At 43.3% G+C, this 22146-nt stretch overlaps 1 long non-coding RNA gene across 1 annotated transcript in view; it reads left to right on the forward strand.

Moving 5' to 3' along the window:
• Nucleotides 1-19786, forward strand: part of LOC129527714 (uncharacterized) — a 34008-nt gene extending 14222 nt beyond the window's left edge. The window contains exon 2 of the long non-coding RNA XR_008672765.2: nucleotides 19556-19786. This is a non-coding gene — a long non-coding RNA (uncharacterized lncRNA). The remainder of the gene's footprint in view (nucleotides 1-19555) is intronic.
• The last annotated feature ends 2360 nt before the right edge of the window (nucleotides 19787-22146 follow it).

Consider the following 22146-nt stretch of genomic DNA (forward strand, 5'->3'; position numbering starts at 1 on the left):
TCTTTGAATTTTGCATAAAATTCCGTCCCCAGCCACCTAATGAGAAAACATCCATCATCTATCTTTCCCTGGGAATGTCGGTGGCCATTTTGAGTTGGTTTGTGGTCCCGCTCATCTGTACGCAGGCAGGGCTTGCGAAATTGCTTTTCCCTCAGAAAAATATGTTCATTTCCACCTTCCTCAGATGGCCCTCACAAATGAAAGTGCTTTGTCATTTTTAATGCCCAGTGTTCCCTTTTTCCCGCACTGTCTCCAGTCACGATCCAGCCGATAAAACCCACAGGTACATTTAAAACAAAAAACAAAAAACAAAAAACAAAACACACACACACACACACACACACACACCTCAAAAGCCCAGAGGACTGTCAGATTCCACCGGTGTCCCCTTGTGGGTTTTCCTGGCACACAGAGCAAAAATGGCTGCAAGGGGAGGTTCTCTCTCTGTTCCCTGGAAATCTCCTTGGGCCTTGTGCAGCATTTGGATGGACACGCAGCGACAGGGGACGTGCTGAGTTCTAGATAACAGATGCCTGCCTTAAAATGGAGGCACAAAGCCCAGCCCTGTCCCCTTGGCTGGCCGGCTCTGAGCATCCTGAGAATTAACAGAGGTACAAGTGCTTTATAAAAACTGGAAAGTGTACTAAAAATTCAAAGTTATTATTATTTCTAAAATGTCTCCAGCCTACGATTTGTCATAAACACCTATCATTCTGCTTAGATAATTGGGTAATTGTTCCTCATGCCAGAGGGAACAAACGTCTCTCTTTGAAATGCGTGTGGAGGCTTACACATAGAGAGCCCTGTTACAACAAGGGTCTGACTCCACAGAGATTTGTAGATGCCAAAAGACTAACAATAACCTCCTCCAAAAAATAACTGCATCCAGCTTTTCATAGGCAAGTTAGTAGGACCACCTGATTCCAGCATTTTAAAAGAGTCACTCTCTATATGGAAATGTGGTCAAAATACTAGTCCAGGAAAGGAACATGATAGATTTGTTGGCCAAAACTTATTTCAAAGCAGAATCTTTGTAAAATATGATTTTTTCCCCACATATCTGCATTTCAAGACTGGGTTATCTTTGTTTCTTTGTGATTGTTATTTAAATACACATTAGTTTTAACTTTTCCTGCCTTTTCTTGATCACACCATCCGCTCAGTTAAGGATCTGTAAACAAAGCTTGAATTGAGCCAAAATGATCTAACTTCCAAAGGGAACCCTTGTTTCCTCAGGTAAACTTGAACGTCTTCATTGATGATAGAGAACCTTGCTTCTCAAATAACCTAGCATGAAGGGCAACTTGGTAGTTGTTTTTGTTGCTAATATCCAATTCCCCATGGCCTGATACTTTTGTAAACTACATAACAGTTGAATTACTAGAAAAATAAAATGTCGCTTGAATGTTGCAGTCATGTCATATGGCTACAAAAGTCTTTAAACTCTTAACTCTGAATTTCTGTACTTAACTTGTTGAGAATCCCTATCAAATGGTTAACAGACCAGGAACGACCTGTGGACCCGCTTTGAGTAGCACTGAGGTTGAGACAGCTGTCCTGCCATCTTACCCACGGTGGCTCATTTTCCAGCTATGAAACTGCTCACTCCTTAACTTATAAGAGTTTGTCAATCCAATGTTTTAATACCTTTTTTAAAGCAGGGACAGGTCTGTATACAAAGCCTGCAATCTAAGTAATCAATTGATAACTGAGAGGGAGGGCTGTTAATGTCAATATGAGTTACACAAAGCATTGTCCAAGAATAAATCAGGAAGTTACCCTAAGGTATGGCAGAGGGAGGGGAGGGCTTGGGGGTGGCTGTCGTACATATGGAAAATAAAAAAAAAAAAAAAAAACATTACAGAGAAGTAATTCTTAACCTGTATTCCGTAAGACAGTAGATTAAGAGGTAATAGAGAGAGCTAACACCAGGCTGGACTAAAGAACTGGAAGCAGAGAACATACACAACAGTGTAAATAGGCACACACCCATGTGTGCATGTGTACATGTGTGCATGTGTGTACATGTGTGTGCACGTGTGGGCGCACAGTCCACCTGGTGGGCTGGCTGATTGGAACTGAGTAAGGAAGGGTGGAAAAAAGGTTGAGGGAGCATTTTCAGAAAGGGGGTCCAATTTATATCCGTTGCAGTAATTGGTTTGTTTGTGTGGAGCAGGAAGAAGGGGCAGTGGGGGACGTGATGGAGTGAAACACTGAGGGCTGCGATTCTCCTGCTTGATGAGTTGGAGAGAAATTGTTAGTAACCAAGACTGGTCCCGCAGGGGTTCATTAAGTGACTGGCCCTCCACCATATCCTGTCATTTCCAACCTGGATGCATCAACATTAGCCCGCTTTGCGGTATGCAATTGTGCATCTGCAAGGGTGTGTGAAGGCGCAGGAGCGTCTGCGGGCTGGGTCTGTGTGCACGTTTGTACCTTTTCTTGTGGATACAGTTAAGTTTTCCGTGGGAATTAGAATCATGAAGGCCACATGCAATTTTTTTTTTAAGGCAAAAAGCAAAAGGTGCTTTCTTACTGGAAACACAAATTTGCTGTGACACTTAAAAAGTACCGTGGAGCTGAACAATAGGAAAACTAAGAAAGGGTCTGAACTGGGCGGGCTGGAGGGAGCTGAGCACTGAAAGGCTGGCCGGTGGCAAACACATCCAAATGGTAACTTCTTAAGTCAGCCCTGAAAGGGACAGTGAGCAGTGTTTGTCTCCGGATTGTGAGGCCTGTCAACCCCTGGGAGACAGGGGCCCAGAAACTGGAGTTCAGGCCAAGAGCCAGGAAGGAAGGATCGGCAAATTTGCCAAATGTGCAGACTGCCCACAATGTCTGGGTGCTGGTGGCATTTGGAGTCACGGATGCTCTGTCTTTGGATCTTGGGATTTTTTTTTTCCAGGCAAAAATGGAAGAAAGACTCCTGTGGGGAATTTTAAGGGTAGGAGTCCCTTTGGGAACCCCATAAATTCAGATCTTAGAAAAGCACTGAGAAAAAAACCAAAAATGCTTTTTGCACCAGTGGGAACTCTGAGGATTCAGTCTCCTAAGTGCTCTGCCTGTCTGGGTTAGCCAAGAATCCAGCTTCAGGGGCTGGAGGAAAGCTAATGCCATCTAAAGGAGGCCAGCCCCTCCCACCCCCTCAACCCACTTAGCTCAGTCCTGGACAAGGCTGGCCTGTAGCCTCTGGACAGAGGATCCCCTTAAGGCACAGAAGAGGGCTGGACTTCAACCTCTATTCTGTGGTTTGTAATGGTTTCCTGGAATGAACAATCAAAATGTAAAACCTGCAAGACATGAAAGTGACCATCTTTGAGTGCTTTACTTCCTAAAACAGGGATGCACTCTATCTGCGCAGAGGAAAACTCGTAGGACCTCCTAGGATGCATCTTGGCTCCAAGTTCGTGCAGTGTTATTAGGAAATTACAAGTCTAAGCAGCCGCAAAGAGACCATTAAATCACATCACCTGCAGGTTTGCAAATATATGAAGATAGGCAGAGCTAATTGCCATTATTGTTGTTGGTATCATTATTGCTAATAGATGCCATCCGTTGATACTTCACATCTTATACATGTCTCATTTTCATCTTCATTATAAGCATGTAATAGAAAAAGGCAAGTACTATTATTATCCCCATTTTATGCATAAGGACACCAAGTCTCTTGGTTCAGGATGTCCCCGCGAGCCCAGACCACCTGAGACCACAGCCATGCTCTTAGCAGCTTGTTTTGCTACCCCTCCAAGTCCTGTTACCATTTCCTAAGTGTTTCCCAGGTGGAAGGCCCACTCGAAGCACTTTACATACATTATCTAATTATCTCATTTGGTCCTCAGAGCCACAAATCAAGCTAAGCAGACTGCCCAACCTCCAAGCACTTATGAGCTTGTTGTTCCCATGGAGTCACATCATCCTTAGACCATTTGCAATGGTCCAAGGTGGCAGAGAAATCACTTCTGGGCATGAATGTGGTCATTACCAATGGCCGTGATGGGACCTGGGGCTGTTGCTCTTCAAGGCTGATATGAGCCTCTAGATAACTCAGGAAGGAAACTTTTAATCCTCATCATTACAACCATCCGTGTTGTTCTCAGCATCAGCGACCAAAGCCGGAAAGGAAATAAAGAAGGACTTTGAGAGTCATGTGTGTTTTGCAATGAACCAAAGGCAAATGGGGCTTTCCTGAATTTTTTAAATTTAGGGGCCAGAATGGAAATTATTCTGTTTTTTTCCACATCTACCAAGAAGGACTAAGGCTTAGCTGTACTGCTTTCTGCGATCCTGGCTGATTTTTCTTTTCCAGTAGAATAACATAAAAAAGGAAGGCCAGGGTGCTCTCCAAACAGAACCCAGATCTAATGAGAGGATTTTGGAGTTGTTTATATAGCATGTCTCTTTATCTGTATAAAGCAAAGAACATCTCCAGGTATTTTCAGTGGATTGATCTCATCAAGACACAGATTTATTAAAAAGAAACACAGATAGAGGGAAACAGGCCACTGTAATTTATACATTAGTGTTTTTTTTGTTTTGTTTTTTTTTAAGAAATAAAAACTAACTCCAAGTTTTTTAGTCATTGCAACAGGGCCCTGCACATCATGTATGTAATGTAATGACAGCTTCAGACTAGGGATGCTTTTGATGCATTATTAACCATAAAAAAGACATTAAATACCAGGCTTGAATGCCATGGGGATGCATATTTCACTAGGAATTATTTTTCAATGTATGCTTAAAGTTTATTTTGGTAAACAGATGACTGGAGGCTGTCAGAGCCGGAGTAAGATTTATGTTCATTTGGAATCTTCTTGAAAGGAGCGGAAATGCCTGGGACTTGTGGAACACCCACAGCAAAATGTAAATCTTTTCTTGGCCCCAGGGAACGTTGGAGAGTGCCACACAAACAATTCCTCCTAGGGATGTGTGGTTTCCAAGCAGCATCAGCGTAGATGCCCGTAGGAGCACACGCCGAAAGGAGGGGTAGAGGGAACACACATTCCATCGTCTCTAGGAGGAGGGAGCAGAACAAAAACATCTGGACTGGGAAGCCGGCCTCAGGATGCCCCATCAGATGCCTGTGCATCAGCTGCAAAGAACGCCCCGAACTAATTCCTCCGTTTCACAGTCACCCCCATGTTGGCACCAGGAGCTGTTTCCTTCTGTGCTGACACATTTGTAAAGCATTTCTGGTTGTGGACATAGAACTTATTGACCATGTGGGTTTTCCTATCCTTTGTAAATGATGGAGGCATCACTGCATCCATCTACAAAGCCCTTCCTTGGAGCTTCTACAGCCCCAGGAACTGTCACAGAGTTACAGCCGAGGCAGGACCAATGGGTACCTTTCTGAAACTGAAGACAATTTCAGATGATCACAGTGTCCACCTTTAGGGCCTGCTTCTGCTTCTTTACTATTTGATACTTAGTAAGTTTCATCCTAAAGACATACCCATTTTGGCAGATACTGACAGCTTCACGTAGCTGCTCCAGGCTCAACAATTCGTATGGAATGCTACAAATTCTGTTTAACATTTGTTACATAGATACTTAGCTACAGATTCAGAGCCAAATGGGCACACCTAACCCATATGCATCTGTAAAATACTCTCCTGCCCAAATCCTGCCTGTATCTGGAACACTCTGAGTGCTCAGAAGATGTTCCTACAATTTTAGGGCCGAAGGATGGTCTATTTCAGGTCAATGATCTGTGATTTGCACTAACAGGATATTAGTGGCATGAAGATGTCTGCAAAAGAACAGAAAGAAAGAGTTGGGAATGTATTTTCTTTTTGCAGCCTTATCATCTTGAGCTTTGGCTGGGGCTGGTTTATATTATCTGGCGACATTCCCATTTTTAAGTATGGCACTGAATTAGTCTAGGCACTCATGTTTCAGTTTCTTAGAGTAACAATTACTTGAATCAGGGTTTTGGTGATGCCCTCCTCCAAGGATGGCTGATTCTGTAGCAGCAGTTCTCAAAAGAAAGGGTGATTTTTTCCTACAGGGTGTATTTGGCAATGTTTACATACATTTTTGGTTGTTACAACTTGGGAGCGCTAGAGATACTCAGTGGGTGGAGGCCAAGGATGCTGCTAAACATTCTACAATGCACAGGACCTCCCTACCTCCAGCCACCACGGAGAATGATCCAGCCTCAAATGTCAGTCGTGCAGAGGTTAGAAGCCTTGTTCTAAGGGACTGTAAATGCGGCCGCTATGCTTTGTGACTAAAAGTAGCTGGAATGACAGTTCGGCTGTGTACAACCCAAAACCGATTGCATCAGAAAATGAGGGAGGGGCCTGAATGCTGGTTTTCCACTGAATGGTGGTTCACCCCTTGGGTCCTTTGTTCCATGGCCTGTGGTATGATATCATCAATGCTCTGAGACCCACACAGCTTGGCAGAGGACACATCAGTAGTCCAAGAAGGTGTCACTGTGCTCATTCCATGGTTCAAGAAATGGAGGTACAGTCCAGTTCAATGACTTGCAAGAGACCACAGCATGAGGGAGTGGCAGGGTCAGGAAGAGACCACTGAGCTTTCCACCTTTAGTCTCCCACCTCCTAGGCTGGTGTTAGAACCAGGAGATCACACGGAACACACACACTCACTCCCTCCCCTCCTCTCCTGCATATAGAGATATAGCAAAATGCAGGTTAAGTTGACTTTAATCTTTAATTCATACACAAGGATGTGCAGCACAGAGTGAAATAAAGAGTAAACTCCAGAGGCAGCAAGTTCTGTAGGTTTGGCCAGATCTTCCTTTTCAAAGACAGGCAGCCTGGGGAATCGTGCGAATGGCCTTCCATTGCCCTCTTAGATTCTTTTTATGGCAAAATGCTGGCTTTTATCAATTCCTACCCCAACCTCTGATTCCTACAGGCTGGGGAAAGCAAACAGCAGTTGGGGAAGTGCATCCACCTTCTCTTGTGATGGAAACAGGAGACTTGGACCCCTGGGGAGGCCAAGAAGGATGGGAGTGAAAATGGGTGAGCTGCAGGAGTGGATGGGGGTGGGTGGGGGAAGAAGCTCTGGTTGCAGATACCTGTGAAACTTGTTTTTTTTTTTTTGCTTGGGCGGAGGGATTTGGCCTGGGACCCAAACAGATGGTTGTTCATTCTGACCCCCTAATAGGCATTTCTGCATTAAATGATATCAGAGTGGACACAGGAGAAAGAAAAGTCTATTGTTGTGTCCACCATAAAAATAGACGTGTGGATGAAATGATCTTGGAGCAGAATCGACTAGAGAGGGTGAACTTGGGCAGAAGAAATCAACTCGGACAAGCCAGAGTCCCTGACAAGGTCTTGAGGTCTCAAGCCAATGTGGTGACATAAAAAGGTATTTGGACGCCAATAACTGTAACCAGCAGCAGATGCAGCTGCTACTGGTTCCTCATTGACACGTCCACCCTTCCTTTTCATCCCCAGTGCAGTCCAGCCAAGAAATAAAGGCAACTCGGAATCCCAACAGCTGGAAGTGCTGCAGTTCCATATGTGTCAATTGTCTGGAAGCCTCTGGGCTGGGAATACTTACTCCTTTGGGAATGAGAGGAACACGAGCAGAGCGGGGCTTTGGAAATCCGTTCCCAGCTAGCTGAACTTGGGGCCCTCTAGGCTTGAAGTCAGGACAGTGGTGGCCTGGACATTTCCAGGGAATGGCCCACAGGGTTGGGTCATTGGCCAGATGCTGCTGTGTGCCAGGGTCTGAGCCCTTGCTCAGAAAAGAGACAGGCATGGCTTTGCATGGGACTCAGGTGTTTGGTCCTCTCCCATGGGAGAGGACCACAAGCGGCATCAAATTCCAGCGAGGCAACCAAAGTTGTCCTCATCTGCCAGACCTGCTCAAACTTTATAGACATGAACGCCAAAGATTATCCCACCCCACCAAAAAAATGTTGGCTCTCTCCCCATTCATTTCAGGATGGCCTTGTGCAAGGGACTCCCACTGTTAGTTTAAACACTTCGTTCTCTGCATTCAATCCAGGGATTCATTCATTTGGTCAAGGTCAGCCACAGTAAAGTAGAAGTGTTAACTTATCTGCTATATTAGCATTCACCCAAATGAGCAGCTTACTTGCTACCAAGCCAACTATTAAAACCTTTTGGTTTATAGCACCAAGATACAGCATTGCAGAGAATAAGCCAGGAGAAAATGTCCTGACATTTAAAAGCTTAGGGTTCCCTGGAGACCCCAGTGACATATCTCAGCAAGGAGAAGAGATATCCTGGCTGAGTCCTCAACCCTGGGTATGGCCAAAGACAAGAAAATATGGTTTCATTTGGTCTGGGGACAGCCATGCCTTGGATACATGGTAAGAAATCTTGACTCCTGGAACATGCTTGCACCTTTCAAGAACTGTCTTCATGCCCCAGTTATAACAGCTTTTATCCAAAAGACAGGCAATAACAAATGCTGGCAAGGACGTGGAGAAAAGGAAACATTGCATACCACTGGTGGGAATGTAAATTAGTACAACCACTATGGAGAACAGTTTGGAGGTTCTTCAAAACACGAAAAATAGAGCTACCATATGGTCCAGCAATCCCACTGCTGGCTGTAATCCCCAAGAAGGGAAATTAGTATATCAAAGAAATATCTGTACTCTCATGTTTATTGCAGCACTGTTCACAACAGCCAAGATTTGGAAGTGACCTAAGGGTACATGACGAATGGATAAAGAAAATGTGGTACATAACACAATGAAGTACTATTCAACCATAAAAAGAATGAGATCCTATAATTTGCAGCAACACAGATGGAACTGGAGGACATTATGTCAAGTGAAATAGCCAGGGACAGAAAGACAAACTTCACATGTTCTCACTTACTTGTGGGAGCTAAAAATGAACAACAATTGAACTCACGGAGATACAGAAAGAGAGTAGGTTGATGGTTACCAGAGGCTGGTAAGGGTAGTGGGCGGGGCAGGGGGGTGGGTGCAGGTGGGAAGTGGGGATGGTTAATGGCTACAAAAATGTAGTTGGATAGAATAAATGAGATCTAGTATTTGACAGCACCATAAGGTGACTAAAGTCAACAATAATTTATTTTACATTCAAAAATAACTGCAAGAGGCAGGCATGGTGGCTCACACCTGTAATCCCAGCACTTTGGGAGGCCCAGGTGGGTGGATCACTTGAGGTCAGGAGTTTGAGACCAGTCTGACCAACATGGTGAAACCCCATCTCTACTAAAAATACAAAAATTAGCTGGGCGTGGTAGCAGCTGCCTGTAATGCCAGCTACTCAGGAGGCTGAGGCAGGAGAATCACTTGAACCCGGGAGGCAGAGGCTGCAGTGAGCCAAGATCACACCATTGCACTCCAGCCTGGGCAACACAGAGAGACTCTGTCTCAAAACAAAACAAATCAAAACAAAACAAAACTACAAGAGTACGACTGAATTGTTTGTAATACAAAGAAAGGCTAAATGCATGAGGTGATGGGTACCCCATTTACCCTGATGTGGTTATTATGCATTGTATGCCTGTATAAAAGTGTCTTATGTACCCCCAAAATATATATATAACTACTATGTATCCACAATTAAGAAAAAAGTCTTCAGTTTGTAGCCACAGCCCAGAGGAGTGCTGTCCCATCTCCTGCTCTTGGACCAGTGTGATCTGAAAGGATAACAACCAGTAGATGGAGGAAGGACCCAACAAGAGAGGCTGCATCCTCTGATGATACCAACGGTATTCCTAAGAACGAAGAATCACAGCATTTACTATCTACTGAGTATAAAACATGCGTGTTACACACACAAGCATGATTCCATCTCCTTCCCATAACAACCCATGGGTGATGGTAAACTAAAGCACACAGACTCGAAGTAACTTGCCCAGGTTCACAGTGGCAGGTGCAGAACTACAGCCCAGCACCGAATAATCAAAATGCCAGGCTATAAATATCCAGTTGTCATCCCACCAACATAGCACAGAGCTCTGATACATAAGATGGATACAGGTTGCTCTCCTAGAGCTGCCGATGGCATTGAGCACTTCTGAATATGTCACGGATGGCCACCAACTGGACAGCTTTCATGCTGCTGGAATTTTAAAGACAGGGCCCTGTGATAGAGAATCCGAAGAGACTGGGAATAACCACAAGCTAGAGTTGACTTCAGAAATGCTGATGTGGATTTCCGTCTTTAGAACCTCAGTCCCTGGCCAAAAATGTCCTCAATTTTTTGACTTCTTGTACAGTGGGATTTAAAGAGGTTAGCAATTAAATTTTATAGGAGATTGGTGCATTATTGTTAAAATTTCATCAGAAATTGGCACCTGCCCTTTGAAATATGCACATAAACTATTCCCTGAAGTATGATTTTTCAAGAGTGTTGTTGAACAAAAATCTTTATCTGTGGGAATACCTTTCTGAAATTTTAATGGCCATCAAATGGGAATATATGATTCTCTCCACAAAAATTCCATTTATACTTCTTTATTTTTTTTCAGGATCACATTAAGTGAAATATGACCATATACAGCAAAGATGTCATGGGTAGGACCCATAAGTGTATCTGTACGCCTGTGAGGGTGTTGGGGTATAAGTTTACCTTGTTTTAAAATTTTAAAATTAACTATCAGCATATAAAATCCAGGAGATGGTACATAAAAATTCAGATCAATGGCTTCTCTTGAAAACATGGAATATTTTGAACCCTGGGTGGACATGTGACTGAAGCTTAGTTCAAGCTGGTCCTTTTTATGGGACATGTACCCTGCAGGTTACTGCCACGCCCAGCATCCTTACTCTTGTTGTGTTTCATGAATTTCTATGGCCTGCCTGTCCCCTTAGACATTTGAGTGTGTGACCTCCAGTCTACATGATAGCAGGTGCCTCCATGTGTGGAAATAAGTCTTTCTTGGTTTCTTTGTTGATGTATTTAGTTTCTACTGGGGCTAAAACTTAAGGAAGAGCAATTAAAGACCTCTAAGACAGATAGGCAGTCTTCCAAAGACTTTCCAATAAAAATAAATATCAGCCAGGATCTGTGGCTTATGTCTGTAATCCCAGCACTTGGGAGAGTGAGGCAGGTGGATCACTTGAGCCCAGGAGTTTGAGAACAGCCTGGGTAACATGATGAAACCCAGTCTTTACAAAAAATGCAAAAATTAGCCGGACATAGTGGTGCACACCTGTAGTCCCAGCTACCTCAGGAGGCTGAGAAGGGAGGATCATCTGAGCCTGGGAGGTCAAGGCTACGGTGAGCCATAATCATGCCACGGCACTCCACCCTGGGCAACAGAGTGAGAGACTGTTTCAAAAAAAAAAAAAAAAAAAAAGTAAATGTCAGAGAATGTGTTTGTCCCCTGAAGTCCCTGCACTAGTGCATACTGTACCCATTCCACCTGAATTGCCGTGGCAGACCGGACCCTTGCTCAGTTTGTCATGGCCATGTTCTTTGTGCTTCCCTCATTCTTGCTTACAGTAGACAACTCCCTCCCCTCCCCTTCCTTTCCCTCCATCATCCACCTTATCCTCTTCCATCCCGGCCTCATACTTTGCCTCAGGGCAAGGTCTGTAGTGTTAAGACTGCCGATGGCCTGAGAGAAGAGGCCGATGAACCCCTGGGGCTGCTATTAGTATTGGACTTTAGACACATTACAAGTTAAATAGGCTTTTGTGGGCTGGCGGGAGATACAACCACCACGCGTGATACTGTTTCTGGGGGAATATTTCACCCAGGTTCCGAACAACAGACTTAAAATGAACTTCTGCAACATCATAGCCTATTAGTACATTTGATTCTTCCAAATTCTAGAAGATAATTGGGCTTTCTTATTTGCAACATGTTTTCTTAGGGCAAGATCTATATCTGTCTCTCTGTGCTACGCTGTTGAAGAGCAATAATACAGATGCATTTATGGATCTTAACAGGAGCGCTCAACTCACCAACTATAGCTAAGGGCCCACTGTGTGCAAAGTACTGGGGGAAAAAGTATAGAATGCTGCCTTGCAGGAGTTCACAATACAGTGTGCGTGTTGGGCAGGAAGGTGGAAATGGGGCAGATAGATGGATTACTGGCGATTATGAATGATATCAGAGAAGGCCACAGAGATTCAGAAAATAGCAGGACTAGAGACATTCTTATGAAGAAGATGGTTTGGAATGAAAGTGAAAAAATAGGTAATAGTTCAACAGGCCCTTGACATCAATTACGTGGGATTCCCCAGGCATTCCAGACACAGAACAGAGCAAAGAACAGCACAGGAATGAGAAAGTTCAAAGGAAACTTGGGAAACAGAGGGGAGGCTGGTTTGGGTGAAATGTGACCTGTACATAAGGGAGTGAAGGAGGATGAGGCTGGAAGAGCGAGTTGGGACTGTGTTGGAGAGGGCTCTGGGCACCTTGTGGAAGGACTGCCATGTAATTGACCCCAAGACATAGCAGGCCTGCGTGTGGACAGATTGGAGGGCAGTGAGACCAGATGTGGAAACAGCACTTAGAAGCTCCTACAATTAGTAAAAGGCAATCAGTAGCTCTATGCTGGGGGCTGGGGTGGAGGAGAGAGGCAATCGAAGTGAGAACATTGTGGTTTTGGGGAAATCTCAAGCACTCTCCCAGATCTTGGTGCTGATGATGTCATTTATCTAACAATATTATTCTGATACAGTCACTAAACCATCCATCCATCTATCCATCCACTGAACAAGTATTTGCATACCTAGGGGCATTGTTCATGTTATGCATTTGATTTGGAAATTTTTCTACACGTATGTAATGAGTTCAAGGTCAAAGACTGGAGAAACCAAATGTTCTAAGATGATTTACCCAAGTAAAAATGCTCTGCATATTATAAACAATGTTTCTCAAATTGTGATCATTGGATTATTAGAATGAAGGATACTTTAAGAAAACAAAGATTCAATATTCAAAGTTTTTATGCCTCCCTTGGTAAATCCCAACACCCATGCAAATGATCAAAGGCCCTGACAAGTCCTGCAGTTAAAAACAAAAGTAAACAAAAAACTGTTTAACCTTTCCCAGTTCACACTTTGACCACAGGACTCTTTTACTGAATAATATCTACTAACCTTCCAAGAAACACATTATGAAAAATATTGTTACAAAGTAGTATATAAACTTCAGGCATAGACCTTCAAGTGTAGCTACTCCTTTTAGGTTACCTCTAGCTCCAACCATTACCTGAAAGGTAAATGAAAGGGACCATAATTCAGGGTATAACCCACACAGAGATAATTTCTACCTTTTAACCATTTATTGCTTCATCACAGATTATTGACCACCTACTATGTGCCAGGCACTATGTATGGAATTCACAGTACAGCAGTCACTAAGAGATGTTTGTCCCTGTCTGTAAAGAACTAAACTTACAGTTTAATCAGTAACACTGAATCTTCACTACAAGTTGGGACAAATTGGCCACTCGTTCTCCTACCCTCACTTTCCCTGTGATTCTCCAACTTATGTTTACCAAAGCAGTTTTATTATAGTGATATTTCAAAAGTTCTTTATTTAAAAAGGGTAATTAAGAAGTAGGATCCCACTGGGGGAAATGAGAGGCCAAGATGAGAGAACTGCTTGAGCCCAGAAGTTTGAGACCAGCCTGAGCAACATAGGGAGATCCCCATCTCTACAAAAATTTAAAATAATCCACCAGGCATGGGGGCACGTGCCTGTGGTCCCAGCTGCTTGGGAGGCTGAGGCGGAAAGAACTTGAGCCTGGGAGGTCGAGGCTGCAGTGAGCTGTGATTGTGCCACTGCACTTTAGACTGGGTGACAGAGTGAGATCCCGTCTGAAACAAAACAAAACAAAACAAGAGGCTGGATCCCAAACCAGTACATTCCTCTATTAGCCAGCAGATGTGAGAACAGACTAGCTAGGAAAGGAGTTTCACAAGAACTGGCTCAAATAACCCCAGCTGGGGACAAATTTTGATTTTCCTCATCTCTGGATTCTTCTCTCTCTTTAACAAAGACCACTACCCATGATCAATTCCTGGGTGTCTAGCCCAATCCAGCATTCACAGTTCATTCCTGGGAGCCAAACTTCCCTTTTGTAGTTCCAAATGTTTCTCTCTCAGTTTTTTATTTTGTTTTTTTAAAATAATGACCGACATTCTAAAATCAGCTAGCAAGGTAGGCAAAATAATCGGTAATTTCTAATTGTATATTTAAAATATCAATACAAAGTTGTTCTGGGCTGCAAACCAGAAGAAATAGACTTGGCTTATAAGACATTAAGAAAATTTTTAGTCTTGAGGTCTGCATGTTTTGTGAGCTTTATATAGAGGATAAAAGTGAAACTTCAGCTTTTAAGCCACGCTGTTAAAAACTATATTTACATCCAGTATAATTCTGCAACCATTAAGCCTTAAACAGGTATTAAGCCTGATTCAAAGTAATGAAACAGATGGTGGAAACACACACTATGGATTCTTCAATCTGGGGAGAAAAGGGCTGATTCATCTGTTTCAAGGGCCAGGCAAAGATAAAAGACTTCATCCCAAATGGAGCTGCATCCTCCTCAAACCTTAGCATTCCCTCCAATGTATTTCTCCGTGTGGAAAGTATTATTAATGTCAGTATCCCTAGTGCTTGTAAAAGATTCATAGACCATTTCCTCCCCTTACTGAATTCCCCTGTCTGTCCTGTCACTGCCCCATGTTCGTTCATCTCACTGTTGGGCAGTTTGGTGACACCAGCTGCAGATTCCATCACAACCCAGCTGCCTGTCATAGGATCACAGCATTTTAGAGCTGGAAGGGGCTTAGAGATGGCATTTTCAGAAGAGAAAATGGGGCTGGGCACAGTGGCTCATGCCTGTAATCCCGGCACTTTGGGAGGCCAAGGTTGGTGGATCACCTGAGGTCAGGAGTTCAAGACTAGCCTGGCCAACATGGTGAAACCCCATCTCTACTAAAAATACAAAAATTAGCTGAGTGAGGTGATGGGCACCTGTAATCCCAGCTACTCGGGAGGCTGGGGCAGGAGAATCGCTTGAACCCGGGAGGTGGAGGTTGTGCTGAGCCGAGAGATAATGCCATTGTACTCCAGCCTGGGCAACAAGAGCAAGACTCCATCTCAAAAAAAAAAAAAAAAAAAAAAAAACAGAGAGAAAACAGAAGCCCAAAGGACAGTGACTTGTTCAAAGTCACACAGTGAGCACAGACTGGGATCACTGTAGGCATTTTTATTCCTTTGCTTGTCTTCTTTCTCCTCTTCTTTCCCACTTCTGAAAATATTTACAGAATCCTTTATAGGGACCAGGGTGGGAAATTAGGAGAAATTCTACAAGGTGAGAATAAAAATGTTGCAGACAGTCAGCCCAAAGGTTGTGGGAGTGCTGATGAATAAACGTAGATGGAATGGGAGGACTAGAAAACCAGTATTGGACTCATTCATTATGAAAATTAATTTCTAACTTTAGGGAGAACATGGAAAAGTCCCTGTGAGGATACCACAGTCATAAATGTCGTAGGCAAGACTGGTGCTGCCAGGGGTACTCAATTTAGCAGACGAAAGTTGAGAAGTCGGCCGGGCGCGGTGGCTCACGCCTGTAATCCCAGCACTTTGGGAGGCTGAGACGGGCGGATCACGAGGTCAGGAGATCGAGACCATCCTGGCTAAAATGGTGAAACCCCGTCTCTACTAAAAATACACAAAATTAGCCGGGCGTGGTGGCGGGCGCCTGTAGTCCCAGCTACCAGGGAGGCTGAGGCAGGAGAATGGCGTGAATCCGGGAGGCGGAGCTTGCAGTGAGCAGAGATCGCGCCACTGCACTCCAGCCTGGGCGACAGAGCAAGACTCCGTCTCAAACAAAAAAAAAAAAAGAAAGTTGAGAAGTAGGATATTATCATCATCTCAACGTATCTCCCAAAATATACTTAACAGTTTCAAAGGGAAAAATAGTAACTTTACGGCATGAAAACCTGGCAGATACCACCTTACCCAAGTGACCAAAGGGACTATCAGTTATAAGCCAAACTGACATCACGCACCCGCCATATAATACCCTGAGAAGGGCATGTCACCTCTGCTATTGCTGCCCAAAACATACGCATGTCTTCAATCAAATCATGAGAACCTTCAGATACATTCTATCCAGTCATGGAACAATACTTTTCAAGTGTCCAGGTGTGAAAAACAAGGGAGGACTGAGAGGCTGTCATAGATTAAGGGAGACGAAGGAAACATAGCTAAAAGCTGTCCTACATTTAGGATTGTGGATAGGATCCAAGAAACAGGACGTGAGTGAAAACACTGGTGAAATCCAAATACAATCTGTACTTTGGTATTAGTATTGTACCCATTAATTAAGAAAAGGAATTTTTTTCTTTTCTTTTTTTTTTTTTTGGAGACAGGGTCTTGCTATGTTGCCCAGTTTGTCTTCAAACTCCTGGGCTCAAGTGATCCTCCTGCCTCAGCCTCCTGAGTACCTGGGATTCCAAGTATGCACCACCATGCCCAGCTGATTTCTTAATTTTGATAGTTGCACCACAGTTATCTAGGATTTTTATCATTGGGGAAGTTGGGTGAGGAATATACAGAAACTCTCTGAACAATTTTTGCAAATTTTTTGTTGTCTAAAATAATTTCAAAATAATTTTTTAAAAAGGAAAAAGAGGCTGGGTGGGGTGGCTCACGGCTGTAATCCCAGTACTTTGGGAGGCTGAAGTGGGTGGATCACGAGGTTGGGAGATCGAGACCATCCTGGCTAACATGGTGAAACCCCGTCTCTACAAAAAATAAAAATAAATAAAAAAATAAAAAATCAGCCGGGCATGGTGGCAGGTGCCTGTAGTCCCAGCTCCTCGGGACGCTGAGGCAGGAGAATGGCGTGAACCCAGGAGGCGGAGCTTGCAGTGAGCTGAGATCGCGCCACTGCACTCCAGCCTGGGCAACAGAGCGAGACTCCATCTCAAAAAAAAAAAAAAAAAAAAAAAAAGGAAAAAGAAAAGGCTGTGGGATGCAAGGAAAGACAGTAGGTCATGGGATAGAGCTATAAAGCACAGCAGCTGACCATTCCTTCTAGAACCTTCTAAATCCTAAAAGATGGACAGAGGCCACTGGGAATTCACTATTTCCCTTTTGGGTTAATCAGAACTTGTACGTTATTATAGCCATAACATTCACAAGTTAGATAAACTTCTGAGAATAAGCCCCAGGGCGTGGAAGGGATTAAGGAAGAGTCTGATTTCCTCATCAGTTGCAGCTGGTAGATGGTGGTACCAGGACTGCTGTTGAGTGACTTTGGGGCAGCCGCCCTACAGGCTCAACTCCCAGAAGCTACCTGGCCCAATCACCTGGAAGAGGGAGTCCCCCTGTCACGGGAAATGATGAGAAGTGGGTACCCAGGGAAGGAGTCGGCGGGGGCGTGGAAGAGGACATCTTTGTTCAGGCTGTGTTTGTTCTACATGGTGTGTATATGTTTCTGACAATGAAATGTGTTCTTGGAAATGTCCCCTTCATTTATAGATGTATCACTGCAGAGTATGTGTGAGAAAAAGAAAGAGACCTGTCAGAATCCCACAGAAAACAGCTTAGCCCGCCTTCCATTATATATACAAAGTGTTGTGTACGTTAGTGATACATTTGCAGAAGGAGTGGGAATGTGGCTTTGTCGGTATTTCCAAATGTAAAACAGGTCTCCCATCCCCTCTGTTTAGTTGTGGCTGTTTCCTTACAGAATGAAAATACTGGCATTGGAGGCACTGTTGCCAGAAACTTGCTTGGCAAAACATTTACATTCCTTTGTACATATGTATAAAAAAAATCACTTCTTCCAATGGATACTTTTCCACATCCTCCCTGATTTCTGTGGTAATAATGACCACATTTGGCTCCAAACCTGGGGATGTGGTAGAGAAAGCCACCTCCCAATTCCAGATCCTGAAATCTCGTGGAAGATTAACATGGACGTCAAACTGACGTTACCAATTTAAGGGATTTAAACACTCAGCTCTAGAGTAAACAAAATCCAGTGGCAAGGTTTTGGACAACTTTAGCGACGTTTGACAACACAACCCAGATGTTGAGGAGTGCAGACCTTGTAAACGTAGGCTTTCCACTGTGTTCTGTACAAGCAAGATGTTGAGTGAGACAGACCGGCTAATGAAGGAAAGAAATACTGATAATTATTGAGTGACTTTTATGGGGCAGATAGTATGCTAAGTGCGCCATAGACACTGTCTCACTCACTATTTGCAATGAGGTAGCTATTATTTATTGATATGGACATGAGGCTCAGAAATCTGCAATTTGCCTCACTTGGCAAGTGACAACATCAGTATTTGACTCATGTGAGTGTGACTTTAAAACCTTTGCTATTTCCAGAAGTCAACACTGACGGTATGTAACATTCCTTTGCTTAAAACCTCCCAATTTCTCTCATTGCCACTAGATCAGTGAATGTCTCAGCTCAGCCTTTGATGCCTTGGTGGTCGCCCCTGCTGCCACACAGAACTAAAAGCTATTTATGTAAGGCTGGGGCTCTCTTAAAAATGTGGTTCCCTCAGTCTTCCCACCTTTGCTAGCATTTACTATATGCCATATGATTTTTTTTTTGAGATGGGGTCTCGCTATGTTGCCCAGGCTGGACTCGAACTGCTGAGCTTAAGCCATCCTCCCACCTGCCTCAGCCTCTCAAATAGCTGGGATCATAGGTGCGCCCCTCCGTGCCCAGCTTTGGCTATGTGATTTCTTCATTCACAAGTCTGCCTGGAACTCCTTGCCCATAAGGGTGTTGATACTTTTTGAATCTAATGATACTATGTGCTTAGTGGTTAATACCTGCTTATTGCTGAGTGAATGAATGAGAATTAACCTATATATATCATTTTTTTTTTCTGGAGACAGGGTCTCACTCTGTCACCCAGGCTGGAGTCCAGAGGCATGATCACAGATCACTGAAGTCTCGACCTCCTGAGCTCAAGTAATCCTCCCACCTCAGTCTCCCAAGTACCTGGGACTAAAGGCATGCACCACTACTCCTGGCTAGTTTTTTGTACTTTTTCTAGGGACAGGGTTTCACTGTGTTGTCCAGGCTTGTTTCAAACTCCTGGGCTCAAGCCATCAGCCTGCCTCAACCTCCTAAAGTGCTGACATTACAGGCATGAGCCACTGTGCCCAGCCAGGAAATGTTTCAAATACTTGAGGTAATAAATATTTTTAAATTTTATATAAGATTCCATGTAAGTGCTATGAATGTTACAACTCATTGTGAATAATTTACTAAAGCAGAATTCCTAAAGATTCATATTGGATAGTATTTAATGGTTTTATTTCAGTGGTTCTGAGCCGGGGTTATTTTGACAACCCTGCCCAAGGGACATCTGGCAATGTCTTGAGACATTTGGGTTATCACCACTGCAGGGAAGGCGGTGTCACTGGCATTATCGGGTAGATGCCAGGGATGCTGCTAAGCATCCTACAATGCCCTAGAAACTCCCTCCAATGCCAGTCCTCCCAAACAAAGCCCATATTGCCAAGACTGAATAACCCTGCTTTGTTTGATGTAATGGCATGGCGTATACTTGAATGCAGTCACACTATGGTTCATTTGTTTTTTTGTTTTATTTCAGATTTTTGATTAACCAAGCTGGCTGGTGTCGCCTCAGTTTGTCTAAATTACCAAGGACCGCTGGAATTTTCCTGGGAATATGTTTCGGGAAAGGTCAGAAACTCTTCAGTCGTCTTCACGCTTCCACTCAGTAGCAACGTTTTTGCACATTCATTGACTATCAACTGGTTCTCTATGACTCAAATTACATAATGAATCCAGCACATAAATTATTTACTCAGATTTAATTCCAGCAACTGTTATCTTTGTATTTTTTTCCCCTCTGCCAGCTAATCTGGCTCATTTCATTGGAATTTTGGTCATGCCCATTCTCCTTCTGCACTAAATTAACTCCATAACGTAGTATAAACAGAACAAGCTTGTGTGCGATATGCTTAACTGTTAATTTACCTAATTAAACTAATTCAATTAAATCATTTACATCTTTTTGGTAACATGCCAGTTGATACCACAGCAGAAGTGGGATGTTTCAGAAGATGATTGTTCAGCAAATGAATTGAAAAAAAATAAAAGGAAAACAAAATGAGACAACCGTCCAAATCTCTTGGCTTGAAAATTAAATGATACTGAAAAAAATGCAGCTTTCACGGGGCACTGTGATTAGATATTTTCGTTAAATCAATTTTCTCTAGAAATTGGTATTTTAACAGAGTGATCACAATCTATTGTACAAAATATTTTAAACACTATTTGTACATTCACATATTTGGTATGTTTAAGTAAAGTGTACTTGTTCCCACATTAAGCTGTGATTTGTGAAATGTTTTGTGATGCTAACAAGACGTGAACTGAGCAGATTCTTTTGAATGAATTTGCAAAATAATTTTGCTAAATTACATAAATATCTTTAGGATACATCCGTATTTCACTTACAGTCATCGTCTAAACATCCATACCATAGTGATAAATGTACAAAATGTACAACATTTTATGCCAGTAAAAATCAACAGAAAAAAAGACAAGAAATCCTAGGCAGGAGAACCTAAACTGTCATCTTTGTGGATCTCCATAAACCTCCTGTTTCATTTGACCGATACAGAATCTGCACTTGTGGCAGAACCTAGGTTTGTTGATGGATGGGCCACCCTAGTTTCATCTCTCCAGGGCTTCTGTCTGGGTGGGGGATGGGTTTGTTGCTCAGGATTTGGTTTTCTCTTCAGGAGCACACATGCCCAGGACAAAACTTGAGGCAAAGCCCTGCCTTGACTTATAATGAGGGAATAAAGCCCTAGATTGCAAAGAACTTCAGAAAAGCCTACATGAAACCCACCTAGATTCCTCCATCTGAGCAAAGGCCTACAAGATTCCAGGACAAATCACAACATACAATAAGACCTGGCACCTGCTTGGAGCTTCCTCATGCAAAAGGTACATTTCCTCTACCACGCTTCAGGGGCAAACAGGCAGCACAGGTTATCTTCCGAATGTTCTTGCTTTCTACCTATTTCTACTTTAAATCCAAGCATCTTGTTCTTTTCTTCTCCCATTTAAGAAGCCCAAGAAGATAATTCGTGGAAATAAAACAGGACGTTTTCAGAAGATTTTTTTTTTCTATTTGGGAGGCTACCTCTGCAGATACTTTCCTCTGCTCAACCCTTGGATGGGGTCATCTGTCTTTACAAATCAATGGCTCCAGCATATCCTAAACGTCCTGACAACAGAGCTTTGGAGGTTGGCAATAAAATGTCTGAAACCAATCTTCCTCCCACCACTCATGCTAAACTTATTCTTTTTTAGTAATACCAATTCCCTGAAGTCAGGGGCCACCCTGTCTATTCATCTCACAGCCCAAGCACAGTGACTGGCACACAGAAAATGCATAAATTATTGATTTCATAGTTAACAAAGAATAAAGAGACTTTTCCCCAAATCAAAGTCATTTTTCTCCCCAAAGCAACTTTCCCTTCCAACTTCCCAGAGGTCAGTGGCCTCATGACTTCTTGGAACCCAGACTTATGTCTAGATTTACTGCCCAAAGGGTCAAATTTCCAAAGGCATTCACATTTCCTCTCAAATACTCATGTGCCTCCTTCCTCTGCCTCTTTGCTCTATTCCTTCCTCTTAATAATTGCAGTCATCCTCCCAACTCCCTCTACCATCTCTGTCATTCCCAATCTCCAGTGAATACTATGGATTTGAAGGAAACTGTGAAACAGACAATCCTCCTGGGTTAGTTTGCTTGGGCTTCCATAACAAAATAGCTCAGGCTGTAGAAATTCATTTTCTCTGTGAGAAAGAAGGCTACAGGTTCTGGGAGGGTAGACATCTGAGATCAAGGTGTTGGCAGGGTTGATTTTTCCTGGGGCCTCTCTCCTTGGCTGTCTTCTCATTGTGCCTTCAAATGGTCTTCCCTCTGAGTCCTAATCTCCCCTTCTTTCTTATAAGAATCCCAGTCAAATTGGATCAGGCCTTACCATTCTAACTTAATTACCTCTTCAAAGACTCCATCCCCAAATCCACTCCCATTCTGAGATACTGAGGGTTAGGACTTCAACATATGATTTTTTGCAGGGGCTGGGGAGGGACAAAATTCATCCTATAACACCACCCTTTGTTATTCAAGAGCTGTTAGGGAAAAAAAAATCAGAATTC

Source organism: Gorilla gorilla, chromosome 18 (assembly GCF_029281585.2).
Source record: "Gorilla gorilla gorilla isolate KB3781 chromosome 18, NHGRI_mGorGor1-v2.1_pri, whole genome shotgun sequence".
NCBI lineage: Eukaryota > Metazoa > Chordata > Mammalia > Primates > Hominidae > Gorilla > Gorilla gorilla.